Source organism: Mobula hypostoma, chromosome 13, assembly GCF_963921235.1.
Source record: "Mobula hypostoma chromosome 13, sMobHyp1.1, whole genome shotgun sequence".
Taxonomy (NCBI): Eukaryota; Metazoa; Chordata; class Chondrichthyes; order Myliobatiformes; family Myliobatidae; genus Mobula; species Mobula hypostoma.
In genome coordinates, this window is record NC_086109.1 from 87,513,456 (window position 1) to 87,533,582 (window position 20,127).

General features: G+C 43.6%; 1 protein-coding gene across 1 annotated transcript in view; it reads right to left on the reverse strand.

Annotated features, from left to right (window-relative positions):
• LOC134355757 (synaptic vesicle glycoprotein 2B-like) overlaps positions 1–6,882 on the reverse strand; it is a 201,650-nt gene extending 194,768 nt beyond the window's left edge. The window contains exon 1 of the mRNA XM_063066120.1: positions 6,492–6,882. The gene's annotated coding sequence lies outside the window, so the exon portion shown is untranslated. The remainder of the gene's footprint in view (positions 1–6,491) is intronic.
• Positions 6,883–20,127: the final 13,245 nt, after the last annotated feature.

Sequence of the window (20,127 nt, forward strand, 5' to 3'; positions counted from 1 at the left end):
TCCTATGACGTTCAGTGTTGCATCTCGGTGGAATGAGTCTCTGGCTGAATGTACTCCTGTGCCCACCCAGTACATTATGGAGTGGATGGGAGACATTGTCCAAGATGGCATGCAACTTAGATAGCATCCTCTTTTCAGACACCACCGTGAGAGAGTCCAGTTCCATCCCCACAACGTCACTGGCCTTACGAATGAGTTTGTTGATTCTGTTGGTGTCTGCTACCCTCAGCCTGCTGCCCCAGCACACAACAGTAAACATGATAGCACTGGCCACCATAGACTCATAGAACATCCTCAGCATCGTCTGGCAGATGTTAAAGGACCTCAGTCTCCTCAGGAAATAGAGACAACTCTGTCCCTTCTTGGATCCCAAGATCTCTCTGCTCAGCAACACTGTTAAGGATCTTGCCCTTAACGGTGTACCATCTCCTTGCATTTTCCCTAGCAAGGGGCAACACATATTTATCTGGATTAAACTTTGTCTGGCATTTCTGTGCCCATATCTGCAACTGATCTACAGACGTTTATATATTGTGCTGTATTCTTTACCCGTCTCCTACACCATCCACAACTTCACCAATCTTGGTATCTTCCACAAACTTACTAACCCACTTATCTACATTTTCATCCAGGTCATTTATATACATCACAAACAGCAGAGGTCCCAGCACAGATCCCTGCAAAATGCCACTAATTACAGACCTCCAGCTCGAATAAATCCCTTCAACCATTACCCTCTGTCTTCTATGCGCAAACCAGTTCTGAATCCAAACAGCCAATTCAATGCAGACCCCGTGCATCTTAATCTTCTGGATTAGCCTCCCATGAGGGACTTCAACAAATGCCTTACTAAAATCTGTGCAGACAACAACCACTGCCCTACCCTCATCAATCTCAAGTTGTCTGCTTTCTCAGGACAACCCAAGTCCCATGCCATTACTTTGAGTAACAGCAAATGCATTGCCCCTGGCCTACTGACCAAGCTTTATCAATCAATTACCACCATAAGTGCATTTTATCTGGTTATTATCAGATTGCTGGTTATGGGAGCATGGCTTGCACAAATTGACTGCTGTATTTCCTAGCACGGTTCCAAATATTACATCACTTGCTTGGAATATACTTCAGGAGATCAATACATTGTGAAAAGCAGTACATAAATACAAGTTTTCTTTTATTTGTTCTCTAACACATTAAAGGAAATTGGCATTGATGGTTTAGCATGAAATCTATTACTTGCAATGAGATTCTGTGTTTTTATCTACTGGGTACAATAATCTGAAACACATTACTGTCGATATGCATTTTGATTATACTACCTTAATTCCAGAGGCATTATACCAGAGTACACGTTTATGCTCTAGGCCACTTTAACATTCTTGAAAGGTACTATTGATGCCTTTCATGTGAAAGTAACTGTTTTCCTCCAGAGAGATGATAGCCATATTTTATTACTGCTTAACCAGGCACTTTTTTTTTTGCCAGCTTGTAGGAATAGTCAGCTTTTGATTAATGACACAATCCTTGATTACACATTTGCAGGAGTTTTCCCTAAGGAAGCATTTTTGAAAGATTTTTTTATGCTTTTCTCTGGATTATTCTGTACAACTTCCAATTCCTTCCTACTGTCATTCCCCACCAGTTGAGAAGCAGTTTGGACCTGCAACTATTCTCCACAATTTGCTGCTGGTGGATCAAGCAGAACAGACTGGGGAGCTCTCAAAATCTTCAGGTCCCCCCATGGTCTCCTCTGCCACTGCTAATCCTGAAACACTGACAAATCAGCAGGACACGAGAGATCAGGGAGAGAGAATGATATCAGATTTGTTGAGCACCTTCGCTCCATATGCAACACGCAGGATTTCCTGGTGGCCAATCATTTTAATTCCCCTCCTATTCCCGTTCTGACATGTCAGTCTACGGCATCCTCTACTGCCACGATGTTACACCCTCAGGGTGGAGGAGAAACCCCCCCCCCGCCTTCCCTCAGGGTAGCCTCCAACATAATTTCATACCCTTCCCTCTTCTCTCTTTTTCCGCTGCCCATTGTGGCTCTCCACTCATCTTTTCTCTTCTCCTCATCGTCTCCCTCAGATGCCCCGCCTCCTTCGCTTTCTCCTGTGGTCCACTCTCCTATCAGATTCCTTCTTCTTCAGCCCTTCCACCTATCACCTCCCATCTTCTCACTTCATCACTGTCCCCCATCTACCTAACTTCCACCACATCTGGCTTCACCTACTGTCTTCCAACTTGTACTACTTCCCCTTCCCCCATCTTCATATTCTGGCATCTTCCCCCTTCCTTTCCAGTCCTGCTGAAGTGTCTCAACCCAAAACATCAATTGTTTATTCCTCTCCATAGATGCTGCCTGACCTGCTGAGTTCCTTCAGTGTGTGCTGCTCTGGATTTCCAACATCCACAGAACCTTTTGTGTTTATGACTCCCTTAGAGTATCTCTTTCAGACTTCCTCCAGTGCTGGTATTATTTCACTGCTAATATTACTGGTGCTAGTTTTTAATTACAGAATTATGTAATTAATTACATTTCAGCTCCCTGAACCCTGGTGCAATTTTTAACCTATTTCCCTCAGGATCACCAAATCCTCAGGTCGCTGCATCACTGGCCAAGTGGCATAGGTCTGAGAACAGCGCTGATGCAGCACCATAAAACCCAACGCAACACCAAATATTTAGGCGTGGCTCAGATGGTGGCCTGGTTCAACGCCTGCAACGTGACACAGCTGCAGTCTTGACAATGCATTCATGCGGAGATCTCTGAACAATGCCAGAGGTACAAAGTTAATGCAGTATTGGCAACAGCTGTTCAAGTACACCTACTGGCCCTAATAGATGTCTAATAAATTATAGCCCCTTGTGTTAGCCTTTTCCACCCTGAAGAAAAAGGTGCTGGCGGTCCACTCTATCTCTGCCACTTAGCTTGTACATCTCTATCAAGTCACTTCTCATCCTCCTACACCCCAAAGAGAAAAGCCCCAGCTTGCTCAGCCTATCCTCATAAAACATGCCCTCCAATCCAGTCAACATCCTCGTGAGTCTCCCCTACACCCTTTCTAAAGTTTCCACATCCTTCCTATAATGAGGTGACTGGAACCAAACACAGTATTCCAAGTGTGGTCTAAGCAGAGCTGGAACATTACCTCACATTCTTGAACTCGATCCCCCCATCTAATGAAGGCCAACACACCATACACCTTTCTAACAACCCTGTCAACTAGCACAGCAACTTTGAGGTTAAGAACCTTGCCATTAACCTTATATTTTGACTTTGTTCGACCTTCCAACCTGTATCACTTCAGTCTTTTCCAGATTGAGCTCCACCTGCCACTTCTCAGCCCAGCTCTGCAACTGATCAATGTCCAGTTGTAATCTACAGCAACCTTCTACACTATCCACAATACCACTAACGTGCCAACTGCTCTCTCTTGGAGAGAGACAGAGACAGAGAACCCAGACCCTTGAGCCTGTGCATCTTTGAAAGAGTCCTGGAAGCAGTTGAATCAAGACAAAATTTCAGCCCACTCTAGGCTAACAATTCATGACAGTGGCGAGAAAACACTGCAATGTTGTTAATGTTCTGCTGACCCCAGCTTCAAGATTTAAGATTAGTTTTATCTGTCACATGTACAGCGAAATACACAGTGAAATATTTTGTTTGCATCCACAACCAACACAGCTTGAGACGTGCTTGGGGCAGTCTGCAAGTTTTGGGTTTAAGGTTACGCCCTTATGTTGTTCTTTTTTTTGCAAAATCCTGCATGTTTCAGTGAAACAAAAATAATTCTGCTGCCCATATTCAATCTGGCACATGGATGACAGAAAAATAAGGGCTTTGTGGGAGAGAAGGGTAAGATTTGTCTTAGATTGGATTAAAAGTTCAGCACAGCATTATGGATTGGAGGGCCTACAGTATATGTTCTATATCTATTTTCAAATACATTCTCCTGAATAGGCTGCAGTGATGACTAGCTTCATCACATTCATGAGCTTCAGTTCTGAATGCTATTTGCTTTCTTTTATTGTTTGCATGATTTGTTTTTTTTTCCTGCACATTGGGTACTTGATGGCCTTCTTTTTTAACTGGGTTCTATTGGATTTCTTTGTTTTGTGGCTGCCTGTAAGGAGATGAATCTCAAGGTTGTATTTACTTTGATAACAAATGTACTTTGAATAATCTGAGCTTTGTGACCTGCAATCCCATAGCAATGCTGAGGACTCTTAAATATTCCCCGAAATGGCCCAGCAAAGCCTTCAGTTCAAGGACAATAAATGGCTTTGCCCATGAATAAATAAACACATCTGTGGGACCACTGCCAGGTCTGTTTGTATATCAGAGCTGTACCCATGCCTGGATGAGCAGCCACCCTAATCAAAAAGCAGAAAACTACAGCTGTAGCAGACACAAAATAAATATAGAAACTGAACACAATGTCAGACACATCTACGGAGCAGGACTCAGAGTTAATCTCACAGAACTTTCACTGGAAGAGGAGAAAGGTTTAAAATTGACCTGAGAGGTAATTTCCAGAGGATGGTGAGTGCCTGGAATAGGTGGCAGAGAAAGTTGTTGAGGCAGGGACAATTCCAACATTCAAATCAGTACGTAGAGGGAGGGGTTTGTTGGATTATGGGCCAAATTTAGGCAACTGGGACTAACAGGGAGGATGCTGTGGTCAACATGGACCTGTTGAGCTGAAGAGCCTGTTTCTACACTGTATTCCTCGATGACTCATGAAAGGTGGTTGACCTGAAACATTAGCTGCTTCCCTCTCCACAGGCACTGCCTGGACTGCAGTGTATTTGCAACATTTCCCGGTTTTATTTCCAATGTTTAAGCACAAGAAGATGCTGTTAGTGCAGTTCATTGGTGTAAGTAAGAAGCCTATGTATAGCATCATAAACACAAGAGATTCTGCAGATGCTAGAAATCCAGAGTAACAATGCTGCCTGACATGCTGAGTACTTCCAGTATTTCATTGCACGTTAGGTTGTGTATAGGACTGGAGATGGTGGGGTGAAGCAATGGGCCAATTAGCAAAACTGGAAAATCAATATTTGTCCCAATCCAAATACTGCAAATGCTCTCTATCAAAAGCAAAACAATGCAGGAAAAGCTCAGGGGGTCAGTTAGCATTTGTGAAGAAGTCAATGAAACATTAAGCATGTTTCTCTTTGATAAACATTGATATTCTTCCTTAAAGGAAATAAACAGTTTTATTACCTTTTAATGCCACACCTACAAACAGTGGCCACTTTATTAAGTATGCCTGCTAGTTAACACAAATATCTAATCAGCCAAACAATTGGCAGCAACTCATTTCAAAAAAGCATGCAGGCATGGTCAAAAGGTTCAGTTCAAACATCAGAATGGGGAAGGAATGCAATCTAAGTGGCTTTGACCCGGAATGATTGCTGGTGCCTGACGGGGTGGTTTGAGTATTTCAGAAAAGCCGATCAGGGATTTTCACGCACAGCTGTCTCTTAGCGTTTACAGGGCATGGTGCGTAAAACCAAAAAAAAAACATCCAGTGAGCGGCAGTTCTGTCGGCGAAAACGCCTTGATAATGAGAGGTCAGAGGAGAATGTCCAGACCGGTTCAAAACTTACGGGAAGGCGACAATAACTCAAATAACCGTCCCTTACAACAGAGGTGTGCTGAAGAGATCTCTGAACGCACAACACGCCGAACCTTGAAGTGAATGGGCTCCAGCAGCAGAAGACCACGAACAGACACTCAGTAGCCACTTTATTAGGTACAGGAGGTACCTAATAAAGTGGCCAGTGAGTGTACGTTCATGCCGGGATGAATTAGGAACAAAATCATCCGCACCGTTCTGTGATCCTCCTGCGCTATGCTGGCTCGATCATTCAACAGTCTTCTGCACAGAACGGGAGAACGGCTTTCTCCAAAGCGGTAAGCGACAATTTCGCACTGGGTAAGCCTTTGCGCCCTGACTTGCACAAAACGGCGGGGGGGACCTCGCAAGAGAATGAGGTTCCCCCTTGCGTGGGTTGTGCTGCAGTCAGTGACTGAGGTCCCGCCGCACACGGTCTTGCATCCAATCCCAACGACAGCTTCCCACCACGAACTTCACCTGTTATTTGCAGTCTGCGCGTAATAGAGCAGGGTTAACCTCAGTGACCCTCCGCTATCGTGAGGAATACGGCGTCTGGAGCCAATCTGAAATGTATTGCTACAGAGGACCACACCACAAATAGTTATGCGCTTGTCTCCAGGCTTATTTTTCCAACTCAATCATAGAATACAATTGTCAGCCGCTGAAATAAATTCTTGGACCTTTCTACTAAATCGCACACTTCATAAAGCAAGTTAGCATCCTCTATTCTAACTCTTTAAGTTTTAAAGTGAGAGAGGTCCTGTTTTAAAACCTAATAAAATGTATATATCTTTCTCAATTAAACTCGAGTGTGTACAATACGTGGTAAATAGCCCGAGGCAGCTGCAAACTCACCGCAATAAACAGGATGACAGCATCTCCCACTTCGGATCAGACGGGCTTGGCCGCACGGACTTAAAATGGTCGAGTGGGGATGGTAATAAAGCTCTTGTCAGGCGAGGTCAGCCGGCGACCCGAGTCCCGGACTGCGGAATCCGCTCTGCTAGGTCACTCTCGCCACAGCCTCCGCAAGCAACAGCCGAGGAGGAGGAGGAGGAGCGAGGGGAGGAGGCAGGGCAGGGAAAAGAGGATGCGAGCTCCACAACTGATCCGGGAAGATAAATAGGAGATCTAGGACGCTGTATCGAAGCGTGTTGACATAACTCACATATTAGTGAGAGGCTTATTCACATTTAACTCCTTCGAGGCGGGCAGACAGCCCCAAATGCTGCAATCTAGATTGCACCTGCATAAAGTGGGGGTGTAGGGTGGAGTTTGAACGGGAAGCGCAGAAACAGGCCCTTCGGCCCGCAGTATCTGCGCCGAGCATAATGACAAATTAAACTGATCTCTTCTGCTGCACATCACCCATATTCCTCCATTCCCTGCCTACCCAACAGCCTGTTAGACACCACTTTGTGTCTGTAATGCTGCTGCAAGTAAGTTTTTCATTACACCTGTGCGGTCATGTACTTATGCTGCTGACAATAAACTCCACTTGGGATGATGGTGGCTGTTTCTGGCCACCACCTCTAGCAGTTCTAGGCACCAACTGCTCAGCATAAAAAAAATTGCCCTATACATCCCCTATAAAACTTACTCACTCTCACTTTTAAAAAACTATCAGACATAGGAGCAGAATTAGGCCATTCAGCCCATTGAGTCTGCTTCATCAGATTTGTCTTTCCTCTCAACTCTGTTCTCCTACATTCTCCCAGTAACCTTTGATGCCCCGACTAATCAAGAACCTATCAACCTCTTTTTTAAATATACTCAATGACTTGGACTCCACAGCTGTCTGTGGCAATGAATTCCACAGATTCGCCACCCTCTGGCTAAAGATGTCATGTGTGACAGCCGATCTCCCTCACTCCTCTGCCTGAGTTCGAGTGGTCTCTCTCTCCCTCGAGGCTGTCAGGGGATGTTCCCAAATTTCTGCAGTTTATGGAATGGACTGGAATCTTTCTGAGTTTATTATACCTTTTATATTTTATGTTTTTGCCTGTTCTTTCTTGTCACCATTTGAGCAATTTAATTTGGTGCAAGTGCTTTTATTGCAGGGTGTAGGGGCGGGGGGGGGGTGGTGTTGGAGTTTGATGTTCTTGCAATTCACTCAATTTGTTTTTCTGTGTGGGGGTTGATACTCGTTGCCATTTGCGCATTTTTTTCTCATGGGGGGGTGCTGAAAATTGTATAACCATTCTTTCTTGTTACCAGTTAGCACGGTTTGTAACTTTTCTTGGTTGGATCATGGGGAGGGGGGAAATTAATGTTTTTCTTTGAACAACTTCCATGGTTTTCTTTGATTCGTGGCTATCTGGAGAAGACAAATCTCAGTGTTGTATGCTGCATACATACTTGGATAATAAATGAACCTTTGAACCTTGTTTCTGTTCCAAAAGCTATGCTCCTCATGATTTTATAATAAGTCTCCAAAGCTTTAGAGAGAGCAATCCATGTTTGTCTCACCTCTCCTTAAAACTCTTGCTCTTTAATTCAGATAGCATCCCAGTAAACCTACACTCTCTCCAAAATATACCAACCTCTAATGCAGCAGCAACACAGAAACATAGGTCTGGGGTAACATTATATCTAACTGATGGAGCAGAATAATATACACTCAGTTGCCTCTTTATTAGGTACGCCTGCTCGTTAATGCAAACATCCAATTAGCCAATCGTATATTGGAAAATGGCCGAAATTGTGGGATAGCAGTGGGACAGGGAGGTGGCATTGCTATTAGGTTCCATTGGTTCAGTGGAGGCAACTTTTGGGAAGGAATAGGAGGGAAGATGTGTAGTTGGCGGTTTAGGTTTGCAAATATGGGTTTACTCTCCACTTTGGCACTAGATCGGAAGCATGGGGATGCACGGTGTGACTTTGGTAAGGGACCAGAGACAGATAAAAGTGAGATCATAGTGTGACACAGACATCCATTGGAACATGGGAAGCAGTTTAAGCAATTATTGTGTAGATCTGGGGTGCCTAGGGTGCCGAATATTCTAGCACCTGAGGCAGGGACCGTTAAGTCATGTAGGGCCCTGGTGAACTTTTTAATTAAAACAGGTTTGGGAGGCAGGATCTGATCTCCGTTTTGGCCCCTGTCATACCCCATTACAGTGAGTGCTGGTAATGCACCTTGCTGATAGGTGGAAGCCACTATTTGCACAAAAGGAGAAGAAGAAGACAGCCAATCTTATGTCAGCAAGTCAATGCATAAAAGCATGAAGACATGATCAAGAGGTTTAGAAGAAACATCAGAATAGGGAAGAAATGTGATCTAAATGATTTTGACCAGGGAATGATTTTTGGTGCCAGATGGGGTGGATTGAGTATCTCAGAAACTGCTGATCTCCTGGGATTTAAATGAACAATAGTCTCTAGAGTTTACAGAGAATCATTATCTTCATCATCATTATGTGCCGTGTCATATAATGTAGGCAATCATGGTCTTTGACCATGATTGTTCTTGGCAAATTTTTCTACAAAAGTAGTTTGCCATTGCCTTCTCCTGGGCAGTGCCTTTAGAAGATGGGTGACCCCAGCCATTATCGATACTCTTGAGAGATTGTCTGCCTGGTGTCAGTGGTCGCATAACCAGGACTTGTGATATGCACCAGCTGCTCCTACGACCATCCACCACCTGCTCCCATGGCTTCATGTGACCCCGACGGTGGGTGGCTAGCAGGTGCTACACCTTGCCCAAGGGTGAACTGGCAGGCTAGTAGAGGGAAGGAGTATCTTACACTTCCTTTGGTAGAGATGTATCCTCACCCCACAATCCATTACAGAGAATAGTGTGAAAACACAAAAAAAAATCCAGCAAGTGGCAGATCTATAGGCAAAAAAAGAGAGAGATCAGAGGAGAATGCCCTGACTAGTTCAAGCTGACAGGAGGGCAACAATAACTCAAATAGCCACGCATTACAACAGTGGTGTGCAGAAGAGCATCTCTAAATGCACAACACATCAAACCTTGAAGTGGATTGGCTATATGAACAGAAAACAATGAACATTCGTACACTCAGTGGCCTCTCAGTTACAGAAGATATGTAATAAATGGGCCACTCAGTATATTTTTTCATACAACATTGACTTTACACACAACTTATTTGTTTAAAGAGATGTTTTCCCTTTGTTTACATCTTGTTGACATCTTTGACACTGACACTTTCACTCGCAATCTCTATCCTGGTCTTTTGTGCCATCAGTATTCATGTACCTTCAACGAGACTGACAAGATTATAAAAGGGAATAGGATGTCTGGTTGGTTATCTCTCCTCACTGTACTCCAGTTGAGCCTAACAGTAGTACCAGGCAGAGATGAGTTAACTCAGTGGAGATCAAACCAAATAGTGTCCAGCCCACTATAACAACACACTGGCTGTTTGCCATTGAGAAACTCTTCACCTCGCCCTCTTTACTCAAACACTGTCAGCAGTTTGAGAAGATCTGGTATGTCACTTGCAAACTTCTACAGATGTACCATGGAGGCATTCTAATTGGCTGCATTACCATCTGGTATTGGTGGGAGAGGGACACTGCTCAGGAACAAAATAAGCTGCAGTTGTAAACTTAGTCAGCTCCATCATGGGCACTATCCTCCCCAGCATCCAGGACATCTTCAAGGAGCGATACCTCAAAAAGGCAGCATCCGTCATGAAGTACCCCTATCATCCAGGACACGCCCACTTTTCAATACTATTATCAGGGAGGAGGTACAGGAGCCTGAAGGCTCACGCTCAATGATTCAGGAACAGCTTCTTCCCCTCTACCATCAGATTTCTGAATGGTCATTGAACTCATGAACATTACCTCACTAATTTTTTTCTCTTTTTCTCTACTCATTTACATGTAAGGGGTTTCTTCTTTTATGTTACTGCGTAGTCTAATTAAAATGGCTTCTTGTTATGTTAACTGCTGAGAAAGTCCTCCCGCTAGCAGTTTGTTTGGATCATGTTACTAATAAGAGGGTGAACAAGCCAAATGGGATAGATGTTATTCTTTCTGTGTGTCTGTAAGTTAGTGTGATGCGCGGGTTTTTGGGAGAAGGCAGGAGAGAGAGAGAGACAGAGGATGGACCGGGTGCTGCGAGTCCGCTAATGGGGTCAGACCCCGAGCAAGAGTCCAAGGTCCAGGGTGTTCAGCGAGGAGAGGAGACGGAGGTGGACTCGCATGGAGCGTCTGGTCGACCACCATTGTTGGTCCCAGGCAGCACGTCGAGGTGATCCGAGGGGAGATGCAGGGTGAAGAAGGAGGGTCCTGAGCTCCAACTGTTTGTGCACGAAGAGATTGAACTTTGTTAAGTGTGTCGCCTTTTATTTTCTTTTTATATTTGTTCTCTATTAATTATATAGTTCCAGTAATATCTATAAACTGTAACTCATTTAATCATATCTGGTGTATTGTCTGTTATTTGGGTGGGGTGGGGTACATCACACAGCATCCACACAAACTAATTACCCAGTTTGGTGGGGCCGAGGGCTGCTTCCCTGGATGACAGCGAGATGAGCGACCCTGAGGCTGGCCGGGGGCTACAAACGTAATTTAACTATTTTTTTTAACCAAACACACACTTCTTATTACAAACAAGAGAAAATCTGCAGTTGCTGGAAATCCAAGCAACGCATACACGATGCTGGAGGAACTCAGCAGGCCAGGCAGTATCTATGAAAAAGAGTACATTCGACGTTCTAGGCCGAAACCCTTCGGCAGAACTCATACACTTCGTACAGTAATTTACAGTTTTTATTATTATATATCGGAGTGTGCTGCTGCCACATAACAACAAATTTCACAACACATGCCAGTGATATTAAACCTGATTCTGATTGCTTCTGCATGGAAAATCTGACAGGCAAATGATATCCTTTTCACTTTATTGACACTGCTGCTCCCTTTTCTTGAAAAACATCATTTGTGTTTGCCAATGGCCTGATCTTCAGCACCCGGGTAAATCATGTGCATCATCTGATGGGAGATTGGAAGGGGGGAGTGGATGGGAAAGGGAAGAGAGGCAAGACAATTCACATCGTTCTGGTGGAATAATGATAAGCAGTCAAAACCAGTACAATGAGTTTTGCTGTTATAATGAGGATCGAAGCTTCCAGTGTTTTGCTTGTTATTTTTCAGAAGATCCTCATCAAAGTTTTAAAACATGGCCAAAGGGTCTAGATGTTGTTATTCCCACTTTCCAACTGGGAGTCAAACTCAAAGTAAAATTTAATATCAAAATACGAAATTCATTCGTAAGGCCAGTGATGTTGTGGGGATGGAACTGGACTCTCTCACGGTGGTGTCTGAAAAGAGGATGCTGTCTAAGTTGCATGCCATCTTGGTCAATGTCTCCCATCCACTACATAATGTATGGGGTGTATGGGGTGTCAGGGAGGAGTAGCACCTCTGGTGGGGGAACATGTCGCATCCTTTTCAGGGCAGTTAGTCCACCTTTGGTCCCCACCTGGCACTCAGCTCTCACCTGTGGCTCCCCGTAGCTGTTTGCATGCGACAGCGGCCACACCCCGGGCAATGGCTTCGACAAGCCGGCTAAACCAGGTGAGGGTAGCCGACGGGTCTCAAACCCTCGGTGTGATAGGGAGTTGTCTATCCCAGCATGTGAAGACAGACTCCGGCGGATTGAGCGGATGAGACCTATGGAAGGTCCAACGGTCAAGAAGGCGGTCTCTGCAAGTGTCGTGGAACGTGTAGAGCAGGACAAGACACAGAAGACGTCCTGGTCATCCAGTGCACCTAGTCCCATCTCCAGCCGTCTAGGCTCTGTCTTGCCACTGGATCCAGATGGGAATTGGGAAGAGAAAGTGAGGCTAACGCTGCGCAACTCTCCCTCACTTAGATCCAAATCACGCGCTAGTCTCGACACCATCATAATGGTGTCGAGGTCTTCATCGACGTCAACGATGGACGAACAACCAACTACATAATGTACTGGGTGGGCACAGGAGTACATTCAGCCAGAGACTCTTTCCATTGAGATGCAACACAGAGTGTCATAGGAAGTCATTCCTGCCTGTGGCCATCAAACTTTACAACCCCTCCCTTGGAGGGTCAGACACCCTGGGAAAATAGGCTGGTCCTGGACTTATTTCATAATTTACTGGCATAATTTACATTTTACTATTTAACTATTTATGGTTCTATTACTATTTATTATTTATGGTGCAACTGTAACGAAAACCAATTTCCCCCGGGATCAATAAAGTATGACTATGACTATGACTATGATCCATGTGTATATTAACTTGAGATTCATTTTCTGGTGGGCGTTTACAGGAAATGAAGAAATACTATAGAATTTATGAAAAACTCTACATAAACAAAGACTGACACTCGACCAATGTACAAATTAAGACACATTAATGTACACATTAAAGAGTCCTTGAAAGTGAGTCCATAGGTTGTGAGAAGAGTTCAGTGACGGGGCAGCTGAAGTTGACTGAAGTTATACTCTCTGATTCAAGAGCCTGATGGGTGGCGGGGGGGGGGGGGTAATAACTGTTCCCGAACCTGGTGGTGTGAGTCATGGGGCTCCTGTACCTTCTTCCTGATGACAGCAGCAAGAAGACAGCATAACCTGGATGGTGGCAGTCCCTAATGATGGACGCTATTTTCCTGTGACAGTGCTCCGTGTAGATGTGCTTAATAGTGGGGATGGTTTTATCCATGATGGACTGGGCCACTACTTTTTGTTGGATTTTCTGGTCAAAGGCATTGATGTTTCAATACCAGACTGTGATGCAACCAGTCAATACACTCTCCACTACACTTCCATAGAAGTTTGTCAAAGTTTAGATGTCATGCTGAATCTTCGCAAACCTCTAAGGAAATAGAGGTGCTGCTTGGCTTTCTTCGCAATTGCACTTACATACTGGGCCCAGAGGAGGTCCTCCAAAATAATAACATTGAGGAATCTGAAGTTGCTGACCCTCTCTACCTCTGATCCCCCGATGAGGACAGGCTCGTGGACTTCCGGTATCCACCTCCTGAAGTCAATAATCAACTCCTTGCTCTTGCTGACATTGAGAGAGAGGTTGCTGTTGTGGCATCAGTCAGCCAGATTTTCAATCTCCCTCCTCTATGATGATTCGTCATCATCTTTGACGTGGCCAATGTTAGTGATGTTGTCAGCAATCTTAAATACGTCATTGGATCTGTGCTTAACCATATAGTTCTAAGTGTAAAGCAAGTAGATCGGGGGACTAAGCACACAGTGATATGGTGCACTTGAGCTAATGAGGATTGTAGAGGAGATGTTGTTGCTATCCAAACTGACCAGGGTCAGCCAGTGAGGAAATCGAGGATCCAATTGCACAAGATGGTCTTGAGGCCATGGTTCTGAAGCTTATTGATTAGTTCTTGGGGGGGACGGTAGTATTGAATGCCATGCTGCCGTCGATAAAGAACATCCTGCTGTATGCACGTTTGCTTCCAGGTGTTCCAGGATTGAGTGAAGAGCCAATGAAATGGCATCTGCTGTGGACCTGTTGTGCCAGTAGGCCAGCTGGTGCAGATCCAAGTCGCTTCTCAGGCAGGAGTAAATTGTTTCTCAATACCCTTCATCACAGTGTTTGTAAGTGCTACTGGACAATAGTTATTAAGGCAGGTTACCACATTTTTCTTAGACACCAGTATGATTGAAGACTGCTTGAAGCAGGTCAGCACCTCAGACTGCCGAATAGATTATAGACCTGCAGCATTCCCTCATGGCTCTTGAAATCAGTTCCCTGACTAACGTAAGGAAACACACAACACACCACATGCCTTCCTCACATCCCTATCATCCTCTCAGGACGAAGAAGCAGTGTCACACCTTCTTTTGGTGGCACTAATGTTCTGGTCCCAGGGAAAATGGTGGAATAATCCTCGTCAATCAAGGATCCCTGGGGAGACATCTATACTACTTTTTCCCTCTGGTTTAATTTCCATTCCAGAGACTTGAACCCTAATGGACCAGGAGAGGGATGCACTGTCAGTGGTACCATCACTTAGGAAAAGTATTGGTCTGAAATCCTGACTAACTTCTTTAAAAAGAACCCCTGGCAATAATTAGAGATCATTCTAGCATCTTAGCCAAAAAGCATTTCTGACATTAAGTTTCATTCCAAAAGACAATGAGTCCTGAAAGTTTTCATCTGCAGTATTTAATTTCTCCAAAATGCGTTGGTGCTAAAACTGAGCATCTGATCAATTCTTTCAGGTTTTTACATGGATTTGACAGAGGTTCCTCATAAAGTAGATGCTTCTCCATGTACAAAAGGTCAATGTTCAAAGTAAATTTATTATCAATGTACATATATATTACCAAATATAACCCCAAGATTCATTTTCTTCCAGGCAATCACAATAAATACAAGAAACACAATAGAGTCAATGAAAGACCACACCAAACAGGGTGGACAACAACCAATGTGCAAAATAAAACCAACAAATTGTAAATACAAAAAGAAAGAGGAAAAAATAATAATAAATAATTAAGCAATAACTATCGAGAACATGAGATGAAAGGTCTTTGAAAGTGGTTATGTACATAGTTGCAAAAAGTCTTGTGCAGAGACAATAGTGGGAATCACTACTACAGGTCGACCTTCTATAATCTGGCACCACTGGGACCTGAGGAGTGTTGGATTAGTGAAAATGCCGAATTATAGAAGGATCACATTAAGCAGTAGCTAACCGCCTCATCATACCTTTAAAACATCAAAGGATTCAAAGGATTCAAAGGTTCATCTAATGTCAGAGAAATGTATACAATATACATTCTGAGATGCTTTTTCTTTGCAACCATCTACAAAAACAGAGGAGTGCCCCAAAGAATGAATGACAGTTAAATGTTAGAACCCCTAAGTTTCCACCCCCCCGCTCCCCTCCCTCCCCTCCCTCCCACGCGTAAGCAGCAGCGAGCAACAATCCCCCCTCCCCACTGCTAAAAAATAAGGTGCCCCCACTACCAGCACTCAAGCAAGAGCTAAGCGATAGCAAAGACACAGACTTGCAGTTATCCCAAAGACTACATTGTTCACCCGATAGTTCGACATGCTGCAGGCTCTCTCTCTCTCTTCCCTAATAAGGGAGAAAGAGGTGACTCGTGTAAATCAGTACAAGTTAGATAATAATGAAACAGAAAACCCCGGAGGGCAGTGCGCGACTGCTGGCAGGCCGGTGAAAAGGCGGACTGACCCAGCGCGCACCGCTCCCCCACCACTGACAGGTGAGACGGGCGGGTGCCGGGCGGCCGTGCCTCACGCAAATGATATTAATAAATGCAGGAAAACAAGCAGGAATCACCTGTCTGTGCTTACAAGAGCACACCAACACGTGAACAGATCTAGCGCGACCAAAACAATGTGCAGCAGATTGGCATGGTGGCCTGGAAAATTTGAAATTACATTTGCACGGAAAATTTGAAATCAGTGCAGATTATCGAAGGAGCCGGATTACAGGTAGTCGGACTAGTGAAGGTTGACCTGTACAAGGAGTTTTTGAATCGACTGGTGCGATTGCAGAAAGGGAAAACTAAAGAAGCAAAGGGAGGAAGAGACTATAAGGTATGTTAAGACATGTGAAGGGAAATGGAAGCAGAAGTCAATGATACATGAATAACAGTTTATAAGTTTTAGGCCAATTACGTCAATATTTAAGCCCAAACCTGCTCTCACACAATTTCCCCCCACATGTATTTGACAGTAAGATTCTAAACAGCAATTTCGAGCAGGAACCATGCTTGACTTCCATTGTCCCCAAATTTCTATAGCACTCGTCACAGCCTCATAATAGACCAGCAACCTTTGAAATGAGGAAATATGATAAAGTGTTGTGATACTATACAAAGTCGATCTGGAAACAACAGTGTAATAATGAATATTTATCCAGTGATCGGTGTTGCTTGCAGTATAAATATTGGAGTAATGGTTTCTACCCTGATCAATCTTCACATGAAATTACCCCTATTATCCTTGTCCACGTCATTTTCCTACAGTGGAGAAAGACTGGGATCATTCTGCAAATACAATTAATTATTCACTGCCTTAAAACATTGGGGAACTACAAAAGCACCTTGTTGTAAACTGCTTTGGAAAGACCAAAGCACATGAAAAGTTCTGCATAAAGTCTTTTTTTCATACCAAGAGCAAGATGTTGTGTCGTTCCTTGTCGCAGATTGGCGCCCATTGTCAGCAGCTACTGACACAAATCCCTGGGCTGGAAATGTAGATAAGAGGAACTGATGAAACCTTAACACTACTTCTCTTTCTGCTGATGCTGACTGACTTGCTGAGTCTTTTCAGCATTTTCTGCTTTTAAAGGAAAAGAAAGATTAGTTTTATTTGTCACATGTACATTGTAACAACAAAACATACATTGAAATGTGTCGGCTGTGTCAACGACCAACACTACCTGAGATAAGCTGGAGGCAGCCTGCAAGTGTTGCCATACTTCCGGCACCAGCAAAGCACGCCAACTACTTACGACCTCTAACCCACACTTCTTTTGGAATGTGGAGGGAAACCAGAGCACCCAGAGGAATCCCACACGTTCACTGGGAGAATGTACAGACTCCTTACAAAGTAGGAATTGAACCCCAATTTTGTAACTGTGACCGTAGAGCGTTGCACTACCACTACATCTCTGGATGACCGGATTTGTTCTTGGGGGGAAAAAAGTGGATGCTCTTTTGAACTTTGGGCAAAGCATCATGAGGAACTTATTCATTTAACTCTTCATCTGAATCCCCCTCCTTTGACGTGATTTAGGTTTAGATTTAGGTTCCTTAATATCAGAGAATGTATAGAGTATACAACCTGAAATTCGTACTCTTCACAGACATCCACAAGAGACCCCACAGAATGATTAATAAAACACTGAAGCCCAGAAGGCCCTCTCCCTCACCCTTCGCAGAAGGAGCAGCAAAACCATCCCACCCCTCTCTCCACCCCCACTCATGCCAGCAAAAGCACTGACCACCCCCCAAACCCCCACCATGCAAGCAACAGTAAAAGCCTCCAAAGAGACCTTGATCCAGAGTTCATCAAAACTACAGTCCATAACCCAACACTTCGTTATCTTAGACAGACTCTCTCTCTCCAGTGATGGAGAGAGAGGTCGCTCCTACAACGAGAGTGGGAGAACAGCAGCTCACATTTCCAACGTTACAATCTTCATGAAGGACAATTAAAAAATATGGTTGTTCTTAATATGATTTAAACCATCATCCACCCAGATTATGCCCAAAAGTAAAGAAAATTAATAAGCAAAGAAAACAAAAGGCAAGGTCCTGAATGTGCAGTCATTGCTAAAATGTGTTTGGAATTTATCCAGAAACTAATAAATAAAAAGATAAAGTTTTATTTCTGTGACAGACATAAATTCAATCACTCAAAATCCATTTTAATCTCTCCAATGCAAAAAAAAGAGATGCGTTTATTGAGATTTGTAACTCCATTGTATTGTTCCTGCTGTGAGCACACTTTCATCAAATTATTCATCAAAGCATAGAAATGTGAGGACTTTACTGCCAACATTAATTATTTCTTCATTAACTGATAGCTGTAGGACTTCCCCAGAAAGTTTTATTGCTGTTTATTTCTGCACTGCATCACTCTAATTTAACGAGAGTAACATTTTTCAACTCAGTCAGCCAGAAGAGCAGAGGAGAGTCCGTAGTTTGACTGCTCTCACATTATTCTTTCTCAGTCTTTCCTTACTTGTTAGTGAGGAGGAAGAAAATTAATAATCTAATAGCTTCTAAAGCTGCTAGGCTGTGAGTAAGACACATTGTGCTTTTCAAAGTCAAAGTAAATATATTATCGAAGTACATATACACTCATTGGCTACTTCATTTAAGTACTTCCAGTACCTAACAAAGTGGCCACAGCTAAGTGTATATTCATGGTCTATAGTTATAGTCCATCACTTCAAGTTTTGGCATGTTATTTGTTCAGAGATGTTCTTCTACACCCCATTGTTGTAACAATGGTTATTTGAGTTAATGTCACCTTCCTGTCAGTTTCAATCACTCTGGCCATTCTCCTCTGACTTCTCTCATTAACAAGACATTTTCGCCCACACAACCACCGCTCACTGGATGTTTCCTTTGTTATTCATGCCATTCTCTGTAAACTCTAGAAACTTGTGCATGATAGTCCCAGGAGATCAGCAGTTTCCGAGATACTCAAAACACCCCATCTGGCACCAACAATCATTCCACGGTCAAAGTCACTTTGGTCACATTTCTTCCCCAATCTGATATTTGGTCTGAACAACAACCGGATCTTTTGACCATGCCCGCATGCTTTTATGCATTGAGTTTCTGCCTCGTGGTTGGTTGATTCAATTTTTGCACTAACGAGCAGGTGTACAGGTGTAGCTAATAAAGTGACCACTGAGGGGATGTCACCATATTACTGCTCTGAGATTAATTTTCTTGCAGAGATTTACAGCGAAATAAAGAAATACAATAGAATTTATGGAAAAAAAGACTTGGCATAAACAGAGAATAGTAAACAACCAACGTGCAAAGAAGACAAATCGTGCAACTAAAAAAATACTTCAATAAAATAAATAATACAAAACATCTCAGCCCCTGATAATTTTGCATACGTGCTGGAGTCCAATCTATCATTATATTGAGTACAACTCTTATATGGACCTAAAGCTGCCTAATCCTACGGCTGGATAAGTCATTGAAAGAGGATTATGCAGCAAGCTGCTTCCTAAATATAGATCCATGAATCCTTGTCCATTTATTTATTTTGATTTTACGTCTTATCTTTTCTGCTTTCTAGTCGGTTAAAAGTGCTTTATATTTGAGACCATCAGCTACCAATTAAGGACTGCTTCACCGATTTATAATTTCTTAAGTGGCTTGTGAGGTAGTGGGAATGAACCTGAGCTTGTCAGTAAATCTGTTGACAGATTTGTGTGCAAACTCATTTCATCAGTCACAACCATGTTTCCAGCGTGGACTTGATCCCTGACGACTGAGGTGATCATCACTGCATAATCAGCAGAGACATACCTGACCTCTCAGAGAATAATGTTCATCTGCTTTCTCCCTGCCTTGCTGCAGAAGCAAGGCATCATCTCCTTTGTAATGTTAAATGGCGACTGCATTACACTTAATGCAACAAAACCACCTTTCCAATGGAAACAAACTTTGTATCTGAGGTATTATGTTTCCCGAACAGGCTATTTTTGTTTCGTGAGCCATACTCTGCCAGAGCCTTGGCGACCACTTTTTCAAGTGGTTGTCTTGGAGGAAAGATTCTGGGAGTGGTCCCCCAAGTCCTTCTCACAGTGCAGTTTTTTTTTACGAGGCTGAGTTGCGAGCTCGACACTCAACCCGGCACGGATGGAAAGCGTGCCCGGGAGCGGCCCGACTGGATTTGAACTTGGGAACCTTCGCTCCGGAGTCCGGCGCTGATGTTCAACAGGCTATTAATGTGGGGAGAAAACAGGAACAGAAAATGCAGAGATAGGT